The following is an 18,087-nucleotide window of genomic DNA, read 5'->3' on the forward strand; positions in this document are numbered from 1 at the left end:
AAAATAATATATGAATAAACACTAATTATATCAATTAAATTTATTAAAAACTAATATTCAATAATTTAACATTGTAATTTTTAAGGAGAAATAATAACAAGTAAAGTAGTATACTTCGTTTTTTCGGTGACAAACATGTTTAAAAATTAAAAGGGCTTGATACAATACTTTACAAAAAAAATTTTTTTTTACTTATTAATAAATAAGTGGTCTATAAAGAATTTTCAACAAAATCAAAAGTATACTTTTCGCACTGTTTTCAAAACTGCAATTAGACTTCTATCACTTCTAATTTTTTATATTATTACTAATTATTTAAAATAAGTATTTAATTATAAAAAAAATTTGTTTTCAAATAATTACTGATTTTGATTTTTAATATGTTGAAAATTTGATACAACGGTGGGAAATATAAAAATTGTATTAGGAGATCTAAATGATAAAAAAAAAAAGGAAAGGATATACTATAATGTGACAGGAGTTCACGGCCTCTAGAACACTCAAATGATAATGGTTCAAAACTAGCAAATTTTGCAATAGGAAAAGGTCTAATAATTTATGAGCACAATGTTCCCACGCAAAGATATATACATATATACTTGGGTGTTACTGGACGGGAGGCACAAAAACCAGATTGACTATGTACTGGTCAGAAACAGGTTTCAAAATGGTATAACTAATGTAAGAACATTACGAGGATCCGACACAAACTCCGATCATCTTCTGTTCGGTATTTGGATAAGAGTAAAATTCAAGAAGCAATGTAATTGCTATAGATAGGTACGATATTAATAAATTAGAAGACATTAATATACATAAAAATTACACCAGCAAAATCAGCGAAAATCTTAAAGATCAACAAATAATATACACAGACGATGTGTATGATGTATGAAGTAAAATTAGAGACGCTGTACAACAAATTGCAAAAATAACCACGGGTATAAAGAAAAAGAGAAAGAAACTCTGGTTTAACAAAATATGTGAAGGATGCAGAACAAGACTTTAGGTTAAACAGGACCCGGGATATGTATAAGAGAGTAAACAACTTAAAAGGAGATTTTAGAAAGAAAAAACGGTTTCTTAAGGATGACGATGGAATGTTAATAACTTCAGAGAAGGAAATAGCTGAAAAATGGAGAAATGATTTTGACAAACTGCTAAGCTATGAGGAACCAATCGAAAAATTTCCCTATAATATCGATAACATAAATACACCCACATTAAAAGTTTTAAAAGAGAGGACAAGAGGCTATACGATAGATCTGACAAGTGATTAGCAAAGTATGGACAACAGAGAAAATTCCAGATGATTGAAAAGTGGCGGTGGTATGTCCAATCCACAAAAAAGGTGAGAAGCAAGATTGCAACAACTACCCTGAAATATCCTTGATAAAAGTGGCATATAAAATATTTTCGAATTGTGTGTTAGATAGAATTAAAGAAAAAACAGATCAAATAATAAGGTATTTTAAAGGAGTGTTTAGAGCTGGTAGATCTACAACGGACCAGATGTTGATGGAGAGTATTATAAAATTGGATTATAATTGTAAAAATCAATTGTTAAATTAAAGTGAAACTAAAATTTTTTTTAATAAAGTTTATTTCCTATCAATTAATAACATTGATATTTATTTATAAATATAGATGCGTTTTAAGCTTAATTAATGTTATAAAACATAAGATGTTTTATAAAGGCTGGTTAAAACACTACAAGCATTTAACTTTCATTATAGTATTTAACTATAAGTATAATTGTGGTTACTGCCATTATCTAAACAATTATTACCTTTAATTTAATTATGTTTTGTGGTGATTGCATACTATTAAAAATGACTTTACCCAAATATGGACCATGATGTGAAGCAGTACATATACTAGTTGTTAGAATGCTTTAATGTTAAGTCGACCTGATAGTCTCTGTAGATTCACAAATGTGTAATCATTCGCAAGTTTTTATAGCAGTGAAAATAATGGAAAACTACTGTATAGAACTTTCTTCCTAATATGCAACAGTTCAACTGTAGTTGACTGGTGTTAAGCCAATCTTGGGGTCGATAACCATAAAAAACCCAAACATTTTCACAACTGATACTAATTGAGCTCATAATACATACACATTTAATTAACAGAAATGACAAAAAGATTGTGCGGTCTTTTTACATTTTTATAAGAATGTACGTCATTTGAACGCGGGACAATCAGATTCACGTGACATGTTATATCCGCCAGTAAATTTTAACACAGACTATAACACATCAACAACGCCAATTCACCACAAAAATAATTATTTAAAAATATGTAAAATTGTAGTAATATTATTGTAGACCATTACATAGTTACATATAACAAAAACCTTTTTCAACATTTTTTCTAATTTTAGCCTAATTGTTGAAGTAAAATATTAAGTAAAAAAATTTCGACGAGTATAGTTTAGAGAGAACGTGATACTAATTAGTGTTTACTTTGACTAATAAAATAACGACACAATAGAAGTAATACTACATGTAAATATTTAGGAATATATATTTTTTTAATTGAGTTCAATATTACTGTAATTTTTAAGTATTGGTAAACAATAAAGATTTTTATTCAAAAGATTAAGATATTTAAGATTTTATCAAATAGATAAATTATGTAATTAAACTAAACTTAAGTTTATATACCAAATAGTCAAAGTATAGCCCGGTCAGCAAAAGTATGGATTTCCGACTCCAGTTTCCACTAAAAAGTAGACTTGGTCAAATATCAAAATGGTCACCACCAAATGACACTCATAGTAAATTTTTTTTGATATTATTTAGTTTTATATATTTCTCGATCAATTTTGTTTAACTCATATACCTTATAAGTGTGTTAACTATTTTTTTAAACTTACAATATATCCCTACATATTTAAGTACCATATCATATAAAAAATGAACTTTTGAATTAAAACTTCGGAAGTTATAAAAAATCTAAAATTGAGTAAAGGTGTTATTTTATAGAATACGGATTATGCTTTTTTTTATCATTTTACAATACTCTGACACACTCTTTCTTCACTTTAAATTTAAAAATGATAATAACTTTAAATGATCATTCAAAAATTGTTTTCGATCAGACATTTTCTCAATTAAATCATTTTTTATATTATAAACTTATTAAATATGTATGTTTCCATTAAAATAAATAAAGTTAACAACGTCCTCACAATATATATGGGTTGAATTAAAAAATACTTAAGTTAAGTAATTCAAGAGGTATAAAAAATATATTACAAAAAAAATTTTCATAAAATAAATATTATTTTATGAGAATTATCGTAATATACCCAATGTTTTTCATTGCATATTTTACATTTATAAATGAAAAATTTATAATTAGTTTTTTATATTACTTCTATACAAACAAATAATTAATTAATCTGTCATACCATTTACACTGTTGTACCCTATTTACTACATATATGTATATATGTATTATGTATATATGTGTGCAACTTGATCATTGTAAACAATGCATCTTATCTTAAAATATTAATCATGTTATGTTCAATTTAATACAATAAAATAAAAATTACTAAAAACGCTGACTACATTATCCCTAGGTTGGGGGTATTTAATATACTGTAAAAAGGCCAAAGAATATTACGAACAGTTCAATTCTTATTCAAAAATCATCCTGCACTTTTATGTATTCGACACGATCGCATACATTTTTTTTTTTTTACAAGCCACAGCTCAGTGTTGTCTTCAGCATATTTTTGTGTTTATTATAAATCCACCATTTGTGTTAAAAAAACTGTATCATAATATATATTTTCGATATCTTCATTGGTGTGAATATTAGTGTATTTAAACGAGATTTTGAATTTGACATTTCTATGCATATTCAATCAATACTCAAAGTAACCTAAAATCAGCAAGTATTAATTTAAATACAAGGTAAGCCAATTTGATTTATTTAGAATTAATAATCTGAGCAAAGAACGATAGAGCAATAGATTTTCGCATGTATAACCACCATTTTTAAGATAATCACCTCAAATGGTTATCGGACAAGAGGCCTTAAGCATTTGTAAGAATACCCCGGTAAAAGATCTTCTTTAAATAATCATAAATGATTAACTTATGTTGACGCTTCAACTAGTTGTCAGAAAGGAAGTCACTTCAATAATACTTTAACGTCATATTTACAGTGCTAGTTAATTGTATTATTAAATCTCAATAAAGAATAATACTTTTTCTTCTTTTTATATGTACTAAACTTTTATTGTTCTAAATTCTCGTACACTACGAACCCGGTAGAACATCAAAGCTTACCAACAGTTTAACAGCGTCTACTATTCAAATTTGTTGTGCTAAATTCCCATTGTATTCCCGTGATTACTGCAATAATTTTTTTTATATTAAGCGCTGATTATACTATTTAACTACTTTATTATATATTAAAATTTATTGTACATACTTTACTTTTGTTATACTAATTAACAACAATTATTTCTGTAATTCATAACGCTAATTAATATTGTATTATCTAATTCTTATGTAATTGTCGAGCTATAATATTTTCATAATAAAAGCTAATAAAAAAAAAAAATGTTTTTTTTTAACAAGTTATTTTTATTTTTTATGTAATTAAGTAAATTATGATAAATGAATCATCCTACTTAGGCTATAAAAAATTCAATAACTCAAAAATATCCTTTAGTAGACCCACCTAAATAATATTGAATCCGTATTGTACAGAATTTAACATATTTATACATACAAAGTTATTTCTTAACTATATCTATTAAATATGTATATATTTGAAAATATTATTGTTAATCATTTTTTTTTTTTACATTAAAAATTCATTGTTTAGCTACTTTTAAGGAAAAATTAATTTTTAGCAACCATTTCGATTTTTAAATAGCAATCCCATTTATTTTCATACCATAAAATTTATTTAATCAATAAAAATATTGTTTTACATATGGAGTAATTAATTTATGGCTGATTGTTAATTTATTTGATATATTTGAATAAGCTTTTACTTAAAATATTAAGTAAAATCCTTTAGGTTATTTATCTTTATTTATTTTTTAGGTTATATTTGGTTCAACAGGTTGTTATTAGCGTATTATTTTAAACGATAATTATTTTACGAGTAGAGTTTGAATTTATAACAAAACAAAATAAACACCTATTAATATGAAGTTGTACCAAATAATATAATTTTCTCTCTTTTAAAAACCCTATGTGCTTATTTTTATTATACTATTTATTTTTTAAATAATTTAAGTTTTATTTTATAAAAAAAATACTTACAGGCAGATTGAAAACAACTATTAGGTCAGTCAACAAAGGAAAAATGGCGGAAAAAATTCCCAACCAAATTTTTTTTTTTTAAAGTTGAATTAAGATATGTATAATGACATACTAAAAGTCCTCATTGATTGGAATTGAGCTTTTTTTTTATAGCCTCGCAAAAGTTAAAAAATATGAGCTTTTTTAATTTTCTCAAAAAATATTTAACTTAAAAAAAAAGTTTCGTACAAAAGTTGTTTAAAAGGCAATTTTAAACAAAAAAAGTATTTTATATTTCTTCATTTAAATAAATATTTTTCGAATTACATTACATTTAATATGAGTACTAAATTTTATTTTGCATTTTTTTCATTTTACAGTTACTTTTTATCATGTTATACTTACATTAGACACAATGTTATAAATGCATGTGTGTGTATGTGTGAGTTTATTTATTTATAGTATCATTCAAGTGTAGTGTATATTAAGATACAACCATAGAGTAGGTAATTGATTTGACGCAATATTGTTTAAGCCCAACCAAACGCTAAATTGTACGTTCCCAAACAACAATTATATTATGTCAATTGCCACCAGAATTTCTGGAAATCGTCTTCTTTCTCTTTGCCTTAATCCCAACTACTTGAGATCGGCCACCATTATCCTAAGATTCCACTTGACACGATCTCCCACATCTTCTACGCTCACATCAGCTGTCCTCATATCGCATTCAATAGCATCCTTCAATCTCTTTTTTGGTCTTCCTGTACCTCTTCTTTCTTCAACATTCATTTCTGTAACTGTTCTTACAGCTTTCGATTCTTCTCTTCTCATAACATGACCAAACCATCTAAGTCTATTTTCTCTCATCTTATCCATAATTGACGATACATCTATACTCCCTCTTATATGCTCATTCCTTATCCTATCTTTTCTAGTCATTCCACTCATCCATCTAAGCATTCTCATCTATGCTACACTCATTCTCTGCTTTACTTTCTTATCAACCGCCCAACACTTTGAACCATACATCATAGCTGGCTTCACTACAGTATTATAGAATTTACTTTTCAGCCTCATTGGAATTCTTTTATCGCATAAGATCAAATAAAGTTATAACTCTATCTTCAATAAATTCTATTGTTAAATATAATAATGAAATAATTAAAGTAAACCCATTGCTACTATTTCAACTAATTCGCTATTTAAAAAAGAACCAGCAGTGTCCCGACACAGTGTGTATAATTGGGTGCAGTATAGATGATATGTAACAGTGATTAAAATCATTATCATAAAAAAACACCTTGATGCAAATCTGTAGATAGTGTTTAATTTTAAAATTTGAATGGATTATTACAATTTTTACCAGCTCAAGCACCTGACTAAAAGCCGTTTTATGACAAATATCTTTATTATTACCAGAAATTCCGATGGCATTTGACATTATATAATTGTTGTTTGGGAACGTACAATTTAGCGGTTCATAAGGGTGGCCGACCACAAGTAGTTAGGATAAAGGCAAGGTAAGAAAAAGTAGAATTTGAATCTATTACGATAAAAATTATGATTTTTTTATTATTTCATGTGTAAGTTTCTACTATAAACAATAATGCACACAATGCAACATAGTAACAATATATAGTTTTTGTACAATAATCCACTGTAATAATATATTTTCAATATTACACAGCTTTTAGAAGTGGATCATTATTTCAATATGAAGCCTGACCAAAACAAGACTCTTGAATTTTTAAAAAGGATCGGGTTTGGACCGATGAACTTTTTAAAGAACCACAAAAAAAAGGATCAGTAATTTTTAACTTCAGACTAACAATTATTGACCTATTTATTATTTAAAGTATAATACCGGATCAGATCGCACTGTGGTGAAGTTCGATTCAGTACAGATCGGTTTAAACCGAATCATGCAGAGCTCTACCTCAGGGTAAGTGATAAACAATTGTTAAATTAGAACTAAGAAGCAGAAATTTCATTAATAGAAAAAAAATCATCGTAGTAAGCTAAAATATTTCAATCCAATGTGTAACTCAGTTAATTTCTCTTTGGGGGGAGATGCTCTTTAGACAGAGGTGTAACCAACATTTTTTTCTATATGAAGGGTTATAATTTCAAAAAATTTGTCTATAATATTATAAAATTGCCACAAAAAAATTCATAAGTTTTCATTTCAATACTTGATTAAATATCGTGACAAATTTAAAAAATAGCTATCCCCATTATTGTTTATGGAAGGAAGCTAACAAAATAATGGCAAATTTACAGCAACCTTGAAGTATACCTAGATTTAATACTGATTGTCTCAAAGATTACTTTAGTGACAAAAAAAAATTATAATTAATTGAGTAATTAATAGGATATTATGTATATCCCTTTTCTATAGTATAAATTCATAATTAATAATAACAGGTGAGCTTATTTATCATGACGTAGTTTTAAATTAGGTATGGAACTAATTTGTGTTTTTTTTTTCGTTAAAATTGAATAACAATTACCGATTTAAGTTAGTAATTGTTCCATTTCGCTATCCTTCCATTCATCAATTATGAATGGAACGATAGCAAAAACTCAACATTCTAAATAAATGAAAAGTTAAAGCTTAAATTATTGAAATTATGTCAAAATTTATTCATATTTCTTTTGGTAATTGTTTTTTTTTTGTGTATAAAAATAGATAACCTACTAAATTTGTTCAATTGAAAAATATTATTATTTCAAAAACGAGTTTTTATTAAAAAATTTTCGCTCTGTATTCATATTAAAAATTAATATAGTGAAAAGTACAAACGTTTTTATTGACATATAGTATCAAATAACAATAAATTACAACGGAGTACTTTACATAAATGTATTTTACATGCAAAACTTGTTGTAGAATATCTGATTTGGAAGGTAATAATAATTAAATGTATATTTTTATTAAAATAAATATTTTTACAAAAATTAAAAAATTATTTATTGATATTTTTAGATCATTAATTATTATACATTTATTAACACTAACTGATTTTTAAAATCACCGGATATTTTTTTACTTTTTTCAGATCTTTTCTCTTGTACCTTAGCAATTTGTTATTTTAAAACCCATAAAAAAGTAGTCGTAAGAAAAATATCAAGAATTTTTTTTTAAAAAAATCGCGTAATCTAACTATTCAAATATTAGTTTTATTTATGAATTTGTTAATTAATTAATTAAATTAAGTTTATTCAAGTACATAAATTAAAATCAAGTAAATTAAGTTGCAAATTTCAGAGGAAAACAAAATAATGTGTAAAAAATAATTTATAATTTTTCTATAGTGTTTTTTAAATTTCAAATTATGACGTTTTGGCTTAAAATTTTAATTCATTTATGTATATTTGTGTTATTTTTGGTATATAGTGTAGATATTTTAAGTTCATATATTTAAAAAAAAACATCATTAAAACACAATAGCTTATCTGCTTCGCATTGAACCTAATTCAAGTACACGACAGACGTTTTTTCTCAAATAAATATTCATAATTTAATTTAAATAAGTGATATTTTAGTTAAAAAAATAATAATTTTCTGGTATAAACATTCTGTTGAGGTAGTCACACATATTAGCTTCGATGCGAAGCTGAGAAGGTATTGGTTTTACTAATATGTGTTTTTTTTTTTTTTTTTTTGTGTCTGTTACCACTTTTTCTCAGCTCTCACCGAACCGATTTCTTTCAATGATACGTCAAAAGATCACAAATCGTATCTAGTCGAAGACATTACCCTTAAAAATTGAAAAAAATTCCCTCGTTCCCCGTAAAAGGGGGAAACCTCCAAAAAAATTACAAATTTAAAAATCGCTAATTTTCGAAATTTTTTCAATTTTTTTTACTTAAAAGTGCCATAACTTTTTCGAAAATAAACATATCAATATAATTCTTTTTTATATAGATGCATAATGTTACCTATCATTTGGTATATATTTATTATAAATCTGACTTTTTACCTGCCCACAAAGGGGGATTCAAAATGACAACTTTTTCACAAAAAATTGACTTTTTCAACTTAAATTTTGAAAGTGTTCCGGAAAGTCTGACACTTTTATATATATNTAAAAATGCATATAGAAAGTAGAACTTTTTCAACGTAACTTTTGAAAGTGTTCCGGAAGGTCTGACACTTTTATATATATCTTAAATTAAAGCTAATGTAATATACTTTATAATGGTAAAAAAAAATTTCGGACTTTATTTTATCTTCATGGTGAAAACAGACATTAAACTTAATAAAAAAAATACGATTTTTGTAAAAAAATTCTTTTTTATATTTTTAACTTTATAATGCTATAACTTCTCGAAAGATGTATGGATCAATATAATTCTTTTTTTTGTAGATGCATGATGTCTTTACCTATCATTTGGTATATTTTTTTTATAAATCTGACTTTTTACCTGCCTACAGGGGGGGATTCAAAATGACAACTTTTTCACAAAAAATTGACTTTTTCAACTTAAATTTTGAAAGTGTTCCGGAAAGTCTGACACTTTTATATATATCTTAAATTAAAGCTAATGTAATATGCTTTATTATGAAAAAAAAAAATTTCGAACTTTATTTTATCTTCAAGGTGAAAATTTTAACCGAATGCTATTTTTGTGTGAAAATTTTCGATTTTGTATTTTCCATTTTTAACTTTATTATGCTATAACTTTTTGAAAAATGTATGAATCATTACAATTTTTTTATGAGAAGTAGTATTTATATAGATCTTTCATTCGACATACTGTTTTTTTAAATCGGACCATTTCCCTAAATACAGGGGGGATTCAAAACATAAAAATGCATATAGAAAGTAGAACTTTTTCAACGTAACTTTTGAAAGTGTTCCGGAAGGTCTGACACTTTTATATATATCTTAAATTAAAGCTAATGTAATATACTTTATAATGGTAAAAAAAAATTTCGGACTTTATTTTATCTTCATGGTGAAAACAGACATTAAACTTAATAAAAAAAATACGATTTTTGTAAAAAAATTCTTTTTTATATTTTTAACTTTATAATGCTATAACTTCTCGAAAGATGTATGGATCAATATAATTCTTTTTTTTGTAGATGCATGATGTCTTTACCTATCATTTGGTATATTTTTTTTATAAATCTGACTTTTTACCTGCCTACAGGGGGGGATTCAAAATGACAACTTTTTCACAAAAAATTGACTTTTTCAACTTAAATTTTGAAAGTGTTCCGGAAAGTCTGACACTTTTATATATATCTTAAATTAAAGCTAATGTAATATACTTTATCATGGAAAAAAAAAATTTCGGACTTTATTTTATCTTCAAGGTGAAAATGGCTACCAAATGCTATTATTGTGTGAAAATTCTCAATTTTTTTTTTTACATTTTTAACATTATAATGCTATAACTTATTGAAAAGTGTATTGATCAATATAATTTTTTTATGGGAAATACTATTTTCTAATAATCTCTTTTTTATTCTACATACTTTGTCTTAATCAGGATATTAATAAGGAACTAGCAGTTTATGAAGCTTTTGGAATAATCCACCAATTTTTTAAAATTAAACACTATCTAAAGATTTGCATCGAAGCGCTTTTTTTTTATAGTGATTTTAATCACTGTCAGATATCATTATACTTGATCCAACTATGCCACGTAACCACTGTGCCGCGACCCCCCTGTGCTGGGTTTTTTTATATTAAGTTTGTTACATTTTATATTAGATAAATTGTATTTTATTGATAGGCAAAAAAAATATCAAAATGCGTAAATAACAATCATTTCATAAACTATTTTAATAAATGTTAGTTGAATTTTTAATAGTTTTTCATCTGATATTTTTCTTAAATGTCTTATTTTTACGTAAGTTGTTAAATTTAAAAATTATTATTTATTTATATTCACTCGAATAATTTTTAATGAACTTGAAAATTAATTTATCAAAAGTATTTGATTAAATTATTTAACTAAATTTTTCAAATTTTATAGAATTACAAGTCAATTAAAACTTTATTAAATGCCATTTGTTTTAATCATTTAACAATTGTAGACATCCTCAAAAAAATACTTCCAGATAAATATATTTATGTTAGATTGGATTAATTCTAATAAACTTTCAGGTAAAGTAAATAACCATATTTTTATATTCACTAACATGATGGAAAAATACAAAAAAAAAGTAATAATATAAAATATTCAACATATAGTTGAGATGCTCAGATTTCAGAGCAGGAAGGTCAACAGTATAACAGATTCATACCATCAAACAAATAATGAAGAAATAGGAATGTAATCTCTTCATGTTAATCATCGATTACAAGCAAGCGTATGACTCCATAGTAAGAGAGGAGCTATTGATAACTTTGGAAAACTTAGGAGTTCCTATCAAGTTAATTTGACTGATATGATTATGTTTTTTTATTTAGAAATCAATAACTATACTTAAATTTTATACTTACTATTGTAAATTATACTAGTTTAACTTGTCAATATTACATTTTTATATTTCCATCTTATAATCAAGCTAAGAAATACTTGAAAAATACAAACTACAAAAGCTATAACGCTCAGTATCTTAAAAAAAGCTATACTTCCATATTTATCTATCAAATATCCACCAACGAAATTTCCAAGTAAATTCCCTAAAAATATAAAACGAGTATTAAAAATTAAATTATAATTTACCTATATCAAAATATAGTTGAAAGTTAATTATCCGTTATCCTTCAATCTATGTTTTTCGTTATTTTCGTTAATATGCAACACACTTTTTAAAATATATTTTTAATAAAATAGGGACATTTTTAACAAATAAAATAAAAAATAACTAATTCTAATTTAATGAATTTTTATACTTATTATTATTAAAATTAGTTTTGTTTTTTCTTTTACAAATAAAAATCTTTAAATTTCCATTTAATTCTAAAAATAATTTCTATTAGAGAAATCACGAGCAAAGCGGATAGATTAAGTTTACATGCAAAAAATGTACATATTGTAAATCTATCTTTAATTTTATTTTCAACTCCTGGAATTTATTGTATATCCATTTATAATACGTCAAGCAACTTTTTAAAAAAATTTCAATTATTCGCTTTGCTTGTGTACCCCGATTAAGTAAATATTTATTTCAACAAAATTTATCTTATACAAATCTTAAAAACTATTAAATATTACTATTTTATAAAACTAATTTTCAAAAATTACGATTCCTCTTTGTCATTACATACGGCCACTAATTAAATAATAGCTCAACGTCCTTATCATACTGCACTTTTATTCTACATATAAATATTCATTTATAATATTTAGATTTTAAAATATAATTATTCACTTTGCCCAGATTTTCCTATCCGTGTAATCAATTAATCATTAAAGTTCCAGTCCCAAATGTAATAATAAATGAATATTCTTAAAATTATATATAATGTATTTCTAATTAATAAAGCATGTTCTAAGTTATATGTAATCCAACAAACCTATTCCTGTAAAAGCTGTACCAACAAATCCTTGCAATGTTCCCTCAGCTCCCAGAGGTGCTAAACTTGCTGCATATGATATTGCACATGCATATGTCAGAGCGTACATGATGCCATGTAGTATTTCAACAAATAGAACTAAGACTGGATTTTTTATGATTGAATAAAGGAAAAATCTTAAAGACACTATTAAAAATGAAATTGAAAACACGTTCATATGTCCTATTTTTTTTATTATAAAACCTAGAAAAATTTTATTAATTATAAATAAATAAAAAAATTTCAAACTACTAAACTTTATATTCTCAATAAATTTAATTAAAATACTATACAACTTCGTTTATACTGTAACATTACGTAACTCAGATTTTGTAGGTTTTCATGATGATCAAATGTTTAAAATATGTATTTATTAAACACAAAAAAATTATTAATTATCGTAATTTGCAATGCAACTGTTAAAAATTATAAAATAAAAAATGTTTAGAAACACTTTTATCATTATCGATATCAACACATTTAGTAAAATATTGAGATACAATGTTGTAATATGAGCGGTAATATACCCGATAAAAAAAAGAAAGGTACATCTCCTAAGAAACACTGAATAGCGATACATAGTCCTTGGAGAGTTTTATTCCAATGTTTACCTTCAGGATAACACAAAGTTGTCAAATCCTCAATGTAACTTATAACAGAAAATTTATACAAAAAATTTGACAAATGTACTTAATATATTTTTTGAATGATTAATTCAATTGCTAATAACAAAATCCGGTAGATTTGTTGTAGGTATTAGTTATCACGCTGGTCAACACGTATTTTGTAACATTAATGTAACTATATGATTCTAAACCAATTTTGTGCGTGATTTCAAATTTTCCACTAGAATTTTTCCATTTCTTCTAGTCAGTATTGGAAAGAGATAATCAAAAATTAATCGAATATAAATTCAACTAGATGAGATAAAAATATTGCAGGGGACCTATTGTCTCGACAAAATACAGATAAATTGATTTTATTAATAATTTTCTTAAAGTTTTCCTTCTCTTCTATTCATGCTAAATAAGTTTTTATTTTGTTGTCGACAAAATATTCGACACTATTATATTAGAATATAGAGAAAATATTCTATTCTAATATGTATTACTAAAAAATGTTTAATCTTTACTAAATATGAAAAAATCAACAAATAATACATACTATTTAATACTTAATACATAATTGTAATATTAATACTTTCTCAGCTTTGTATCGAAGTCAAAATTTGTTACCATTAAAAATTAAAATTTAGGTTTTTTTCTCTGAAGATATGAAAAAAAAAATTGAACTACAAATTATTGTACAGTTTTTTGAAACAATCAATATTTTCTTTTACAAAAAGAAAATATTCAATTCTTTCTGAGTAAATGAGTATCTAATCATTAATGAATCCTCCTGCATACTAAAGCTTAATAATAAATAAAGATTTTATATAGTCATAAAATAGTATTTGCTTACCAAAATAAAAAATTCCATATTATAGACATGAAAAATCCAAATGCAATAACTGAGAAAAAAAAAATTGCAACTCTAAAATTCGTCGCCAAGTTCTTTAAATCACCACTAAAATTTTCAATTTTTTCCACTTGAATAACTTAAAATATTAGAATAGAAAAATATTAACATAATTATTTTTTTATTAAAAAATTATTTATAAATAAAATATTTTTAATTACTTACAATAAAAATTAATTTTGTCAAGATAATATGTGATATTTCATATATATAATTAGTTATTACCTTGATATGTGAAGAAATATAAATATCTATCATAAAAAATGATATAGATATTATATATCCAGACATATAATTTTTGTCGTTTTGACCTTTACTTTACCAATCGTTTATTGCTCCTGAAATAAAAGACATGACTCCCCAGCCAACAGATCCCCATAAATACTGTTTTCCAAATTTTTTCATGTCCTCACCTAAATAATAAAGGGAAAATTAAATTTTTTGTCGATGTATTAAGTTTAATATAAATTTATACTTTGCAATCACCAATTAGTGGCTTAGTCAGAATCATATAGTACTATCATATATAGTACTATCATATAGTAAGATTTTATTATGGTGTTTTATAATTTTGTTAATTTTGAATTAAGAAAGATAATTAAAAAAAAAAATAAAGATAATGGTTTAGAATAAGTTGTATATTTTTATATAACTAAATTTCACTATTTACCTGCCCTCAGGGGAAGATTCAAAATAGCTACTTTTTCGCAAAGTCAATTATTTCAACTTAATTTTGAAAATATTTCGGAAATACTGCGTCCTTTAAATATATGTTAAATTAAAGCTAATTTTGCGTACCATAAATTTAAAAAATTTAAAAGTTTTTCAACGACCTATCTTCTATATGGAAATGGCTGTCGAAATTGAATACATTTATTAAATGTTTAATAATAAATAAATTAAAAATATTAATTTATATAATACACTTATTATATATTATAAAACTTATAATCATGATATAAATAAGGAAATAGAAGTTCATTTTGCTTTAGGAATAATCCACAAATTTCATAAAATTAAACATTATCTACAGATTTGCATCGAAGCATTTCTAGTGATAGTGATTTAAATTACTGTTAGATATCATTTATACTTGTCCCAACTATGTTTTATTTTTATAATATGAGTTTCCAATCAATAAAAATAAATTCCAACTTTTATAGAAAAACTTTAAAATATGTAAAATTTTGATTATAATTAAGGATTTTATAATACAAAAATATATTCAAATTACCTTTATTGCCCAAATTTTTAAAAATGTTTTATGAACAAATATACTGATTTATATATACCTAAAATGTTGATACAAATGGTATCCTCTAACACAGATCTAATAACAGTACCAACTGCTATTATTGTAACAATACAGGTAAAAATCCAAAATAGTAAACTATGAAAAACTATATCATCATCATAACTTTTAATGATTGACGCTTCCGGCATAAATATTAATGCGACTACTGCAAGGGCTGAAACACCTTGTGATACAAGAAGTGTAGCTTTACGGCACTGGTACTTATCTGTAATAGCACCTACTATTGGTCTTATAAAAAGACCTGGTATTTGTAGTGTTGTGAAAACTACTCCCATAGCAAAGGCAGAATAACCTCTCTGTTTCCCAATAACAGATAAAAACGGTAAAATTGGCCCAACAGCTAATAATTATGCAAAAAAAAAAAAAAAAAAAATACAATTTCATAAAAAAAGAAAACGTTTTATTATTAAAAATCATAATCTTATGATACCTTATCAAAGAGTATAAATTAAATTTATATTTCGTGTATTGGAAATTTGAGAAACTAAGGATATCAGGGATCGACCATAAAAACAATCATTAAATATAATTTTAATGTGTCATTATTTATTTTGAGATTATGGATTATAAACTATAAAAAAACAGAATTAAATTGTGAGGGGAAGTACACGACAGAAAGAAAGAACTAATATTCTCATATTGTTTTTTTACTAATCTAAAGTACAGATAATGATGTAATTAATGTGCATAATTGTTCCGTAATAATTCTAGATTGAATTTTACAAATTCTTACCACCTATTCCAAAGAAATAATGCATTTTCATCAATATTATTTCTTTATTTATTTTTGAGAAAATCATATTTCTTTACTTTAGTAATATAATATTCTTTAAGTAGATTAGAGAAAAATCAAATTATTATTATTAGCATAATAAAAAATATACACTTAATTCAACATGAAATATTTATTTATTTAGTTTAATTTAATTTTGGTAATTTTTAATAAATAACACAAAAACTAATTTTCAACATTAAAAGTAGAATAGATTTATGAAATACTAGGAAATAAATGATGCGAAAGAAATCTATTTGAACCTTACCTATAACATACCGAAATCATATTAATATGATTGACGTACTTGAAGTTTTCTTCAAAATTAATATTGATAGCTAAATCACTTAAAAAAAATAGTACGTCACCAACATAAATACAATCCAACTAAAAAGCCGTCGCTATGACTGTAATTACAGTACAAATACAATAACACTTTAATAATTGGATCGTTTTTATTTTAAGACTCCTAAATAAATTTTATTGTAATACTGAAATATTCATAATTTTTGTATTAGATAATTTCAAAAGTTGTTTTACTTTTAATATCGAATCAATTCTAATTATACTTAATCAGCTTTAATTAAAAAATTTTTTACTTAATGTAAATATAAGTAAAATGAGGTGCAAGGTATTTATTCTACTACCAACAATTTTATTTAACTTTGTTTACATACAAAGCTACACCAAAAATTATCTTGGAATCTAGTAAACTTAAAGAAATTAAAATAATATTAGAGCGTATTTCTAAATTTGAATTTCAAAACTAAGGCGCGAAATTAAATATATTATTTGTTAAATTACTCTGAACTCATCATTGCCAGTAAACATTATTCTTAATTGACTTGAAAACATAGTAATTTGTTGTTACCGAGGTTATAGTTTTGAGGCATTATGGGGATTATTCCCTTAAACGAAAAGTATTTCTATGATATTAAATATTCCAATGATAAAGTAGAACAAACTTATCACTTTTCAACAGAATTAAGGAAACACCTAATGGTGCCAACCGACAGCCTTAATTTATTGAGTTAGTTTTTTCTTCTTAAGTTTTCAGGGGGACTCTTGACCATCTATGTTTCAATCTTCAGGAAAGGGTTTTTAGATAAGATTAGTAAAATAAGTTTCTTTACAAGTTTGTCAGCTTGGTATTTTAGTTTAAAATGGAAAGAAAGATAATAGAATTTAGTAAGTTGGTTGTAATTTTAACATCTTAATGGATATTTTTGTTCGTAATAAACCATTGAGGTAAAGTTATTTGACGTAAACACATGGATTAAAATGCCTGGATGGTTCTGAGATTAGAAAGTTTTGCTGAATCCCACATTTGTATACCGTAAAACCGTATTTGTATATCGGTCTAATTATAGCTCGGTACAGAGTTATCTCGAAAAAGAACAATACATATAGCTTAAATACTTAAATATACTTTTTTTTAATAACTTTTAATAGGTTTTAACACTTAAAAACTTTATAAGTCTACAGAAAAAACTTTTTTCTACTTTCAAATAACTATTATGGAAAAGATATCGACGATAACTGAGTGATTATAGTTGACCCTTAAATAAATAACTCACTTTCTATTTGGTTAACTAAAATAAACCTTAGTACATAAGGTTTTGTAAGTGACCATCCACGCATGTAATATTTTTTTCAACTCTAATTTTTATAATTATTCCGGAACGT

The 18,087-nt window shown here is 24.8% G+C and overlaps 1 pseudogene; it reads right to left on the bottom strand.

The window, feature by feature from the left end:
* Nucleotides 1-11,278: 11,278 nt before the first annotated feature.
* On the bottom strand, nt 11,279-16,625 carry LOC126894537 (major facilitator superfamily domain-containing protein 6-like; annotated as a pseudogene).
* Nucleotides 16,626-18,087: the final 1,462 nt, after the last annotated feature.

Source organism: Daktulosphaira vitifoliae, unplaced genomic scaffold (genome assembly GCF_025091365.1).
Source record: "Daktulosphaira vitifoliae isolate Bord-2020 unplaced genomic scaffold, ASM2509136v1 Scaffold_1, whole genome shotgun sequence".
Classification (NCBI taxonomy): Eukaryota; Metazoa; Arthropoda; class Insecta; order Hemiptera; family Phylloxeridae; genus Daktulosphaira; species Daktulosphaira vitifoliae.